We start from the raw sequence: 3,880 nt of genomic DNA, 5'->3' as shown, positions 1-3,880 counted from the left end.
TTTGTGTTTGTTTTTTTTTTTACGCAATTTTTCAACCTCCCACAAAACTGAGCTTTCAACGAGATTCCACTGACTTTAGATACTGGACAACTTACCAAATATGTGTTCTTCCTTAAACTTAAATTTCATCTTGACTGTCGTTTAGTTTATAAACAACAAAACTGGCAATTTCTGCTTTGGATATTAATGTTTACTTCTCTTGTGACTCAGTCCAAAGCGAGGTTGACAAAACATAGATGACAATGACGTCATATCACGTGAAAATAACAAAGCCACGAATAACCAGTCAGTAATAACTTTCCAACCGCAATGCCGCGTCACACTGATCTGCAGTGAATATTTGCTTGGCCGCGACAATCACTGATAAGGATGACATTGATGCGGCTTAATGGGCTAGAAATATTAACTTTTTTCCTGCGACAAATTAAATTCTAAAACATTTTTTGTATATATTGGAAAAATAAATAAAGGCGTTTGACGTATTTGTAGGTAAAAATTATTTCCGATTTAGTGTAAATGGGTATTAAATTGACTAAAATGCAGCATTCTCTCCGAAGCAGTTATGTCTTATGTAAACAATGCACGCGCCATTCAGCCAATGATTCACACCGCGTGCTGTGACAACACGTGTTAAGGCAGTCATCTATGACAGAGATATTATACGAGACTCGTAATTCTCTGTGAAACAGATTGATGCCGCGTATTATTGGTCAGACTTAGTGCCAATACTATGGTGTTCTATTTCGGCCACTTCCCGGCCGTTGCGCGTCACCTTTTAACAAATGCGACGCACAACGCGCGACGCAAAATTCGCGTGGCGCGTCGCTTTTTTCAAAGTGACGTCGACTTTTTAACACGACGTCGACCTTTATAAAGCTATGCGTCCTTAAAGCGATAAAGCAACGTGTCGCCCTTTGCGGCGCGCGTCGCTTTTCAAAATTGTTTATAGATTTAATTCCCTTAGGGAAGGAATGTTCATACTATAAGTAATAAAATACTTTGAGAACCTATAAAACAACTGTTGTAAATAACAGAAACCATACCCACAACGTTATCAGTACCCTGTCATCCTCGTGTGTTTAACTATAATAGTGTATGACTGTATCTGCAGAGAGCACGAGGTCACTCATTCACACCATCCAGAGTTTACGATTGTAAGTTTAGAACAGACATTTAAAATATAACATATAATCTGGGTAATATAATTGTTGTATAAAGGTGTCAATGACAGGTCGTTGTGTCCAATATAAATTTCTGTATTGAAGACAAGATACCAAACAGCAAATAAACTGCAAATGAATTCTCCTGCTACATCCGCATTTCATCACCAAAACTATAAACAATATCCGTTTAGAAAAAGCGACGTCGCCATTAGAAGAGCGACGTCGTGTTAAGATGTCGACGTCGCATTTTTTCTCTTTAGCTTAACATTGAGAAGGGCGACGCGCGACGCGGAATCGCGATGCAGGAAGTGGCCAAAATAGATAACCATAAGAATCGCCTGGTCCTCCAGCGAGGGGTGCTGAATGGTTATAGATCTATTTGATATGGCCAGCTTCAAGTTTGGTCAAAGCTCACGAGATGTAAACGAGGCTAGCTCTAATCCCAATCCTAACCCTAACCCTGGACCTAGCCCTAATGCTTACCCTACAATCTCGCCAACAATCACGTGTCCTAACCTTATTTACACCTCGACAACTTTGACGTAAATTGAGCTGGCCTTAACAAATAGATTTAAACGGTGCTGAATGGTTAAATATCAAATCATGTAGGATGAAACGAAATCAGAAGTAGATTTGTAGAATAAAGAGATGACATAGAAAATTATAACATGGTTAAAATAAAACCCAATTTCAAATCTCAATTTATTGTATAGTAATCAAATAGCATAATAATATAATGAATATAATTTGTATTATTTTTCTCTTTTCCGCTTTATAAGTCAATTCGACATTTGCAGCCAACCTTAGAAATTGAACAAAATGGACGCCGGAAAAAAAGAACGTATAGTTGAAATAAGGTGCCTTTTTGTTATTTCTCACTTATGCTTAAAATCCTAACCTTTATTTACCCTTTGTTAATAATTTGGTTCCGTTGATATTTTTAAAGAATACTCAATGTGAACTATACATCTTCAGTTTAGTACTGAAACTTGGGTCGTGATTCATGGGTATGTTCGGCATGTTCGTAAATATTACGTATTACGTTCTTTTTGATGACCGTTCGTTATGAATTTTAATCTGATTAATCTGTCATTTTAATCCATTTTGAATAATATCATACACAATATCACGTTTGACCTTCGAAATTGTCAAAATATTAACTTTTTTCCTGCGACAAATTAAATTCTAAAACATTTTTTGTATATATTGGAAAAATAAATAAAGGCGTTTGACGTATTTGTAGGTAAAAATTATTTCCGATTTAGTGTAAATGGGTATTAAATTGACTAAAATGCAGCATTCTCTCCGAAGCAGTTATGTCTTATGTAAACAATGCACGCGCCATTCAGCCAATGATTCACACCGCGTGCTGTGACAACACGTGTTAAGGCAGTCATCTATGACAGAGATATTATACGAGACTCGTAATTCTCTGTGAAACAGATTGATGCCGCGTATTATTGGTCAGACTTAGTGCCAATACTATGGTGTTCTATTTCGGCCACTTCCCGGCCGTTGCGCGTCACCTTTTAACAAATGCGACGCAAAATTCGCGTGGCGCGTCGCTTTTTTCAAAGTGACGTCGACTTTTTAACACGACGTCGACCTTTATAAAGCTATGCGTCGTTAAAGCGATAAAGCAACGTGTCGCCCTTTGCGGCGCGCGTCGCTTTTCAAAATTGTTTATAGATTTAATTCCCTTAGGGAAGGAATGTTCATACTATAAGTAATAAAATACTTTGAGAACCTATAAAACAACTGTTGTAAATAACAGAAACCATACCCACAACGTTATCAGTACCCTGTCATCCTCGTGTGTTTAACTATAATAGTGTATGACTGTATCTGCAGAGAGCACGAGGTCACTCATTCACACCATCCAGAGTTTACGATTGTAAGTTTAGAACAGACATTTAAAATATAACATATAATCTGGGTAATATAATTGTTGTATAAAGGTGTCAATGACAGGTCGTTGTGTCCAATATAAATTACTGTATTGAAGACAAGATACCAAACAGCAAATAAACTGCAAATGAATTCTCCTGCTACATCCGCATTTCATCACCAAAACTATAAACAATATCCGTTTAGAAAAAGCGACGTCGCCATTAGAAGAGCGACGTCGTGTTAAGATGTCGACGTCGCATTTTTTCTCTTTAGCTTAACATTGAGAAGGGCGACGCGCGACGCGGAATCGCGATGCAGGAAGTGGCCAAAATAGATTACCATAAGAATCGCCTGGTCCTCCAGCGAGGGGTGCTGAATGGTTATAGATCTATTTGATAAGGCCAGCTTCAAGTTTGGTCAAAGCTCACGAGATGTAAACGAGGCTAGCTCTAATCCCAATCCTAACCCTAACCCTGGACCTAGCCCTAATGCTTACCCTACAATCTCGCCAACAATCACGTGTCCTAACCTTATTTACACCTCGACAACTTTGACGTAAATTGAGCTGGCCTTAACAAATAGATTTAAACGGTGCTGAATGGTTAAATATCAAATCATGTAGGATGAAACGAAATCAGAAGTAGATTTGTAGAATAAAGAGATGACATAGAAAATTATAACATGGTTAAAATAAAACCCAATTTCAAATCTCAATTTATTGTATAGTAATCAAATAGCATAATAATATAATGAATATATTTTGTATTATTTTTCTCTTTTCCGCTTTATAAGTCAATTCGACATTTGCAGCCAACCTTAGAAATTGA

At 37.3% G+C, this 3,880-nt stretch overlaps 1 protein-coding gene across 4 annotated transcripts in view; it reads left to right on the top strand.

The window, feature by feature from the left end:
* Positions 1 to 3,840: 3,840 nt before the first annotated feature.
* The window catches only part of LOC126816809 (serine/threonine-protein kinase PRP4 homolog), a 19,142-nt gene continuing 19,102 nt past the window's right edge, over positions 3,841 to 3,880 (top strand). For all 4 annotated transcript variants that reach the window (XR_007678610.1, XR_007678609.1, XR_007678611.1 and 1 more), the window contains exon 1: positions 3,841 to 3,880. This exon is cut by the window's right edge and continues 43 nt beyond it. The gene's annotated coding sequence lies outside the window, so the exon portion shown is untranslated.

The sequence above is a fragment of the Patella vulgata genome, chromosome 3 (assembly GCF_932274485.2).
Source record: "Patella vulgata chromosome 3, xgPatVulg1.2, whole genome shotgun sequence".
Taxonomy (NCBI): Eukaryota; Metazoa; Mollusca; class Gastropoda; family Patellidae; genus Patella; species Patella vulgata.
This window is presented reverse-complemented; position numbering and strand designations above follow the sequence as displayed.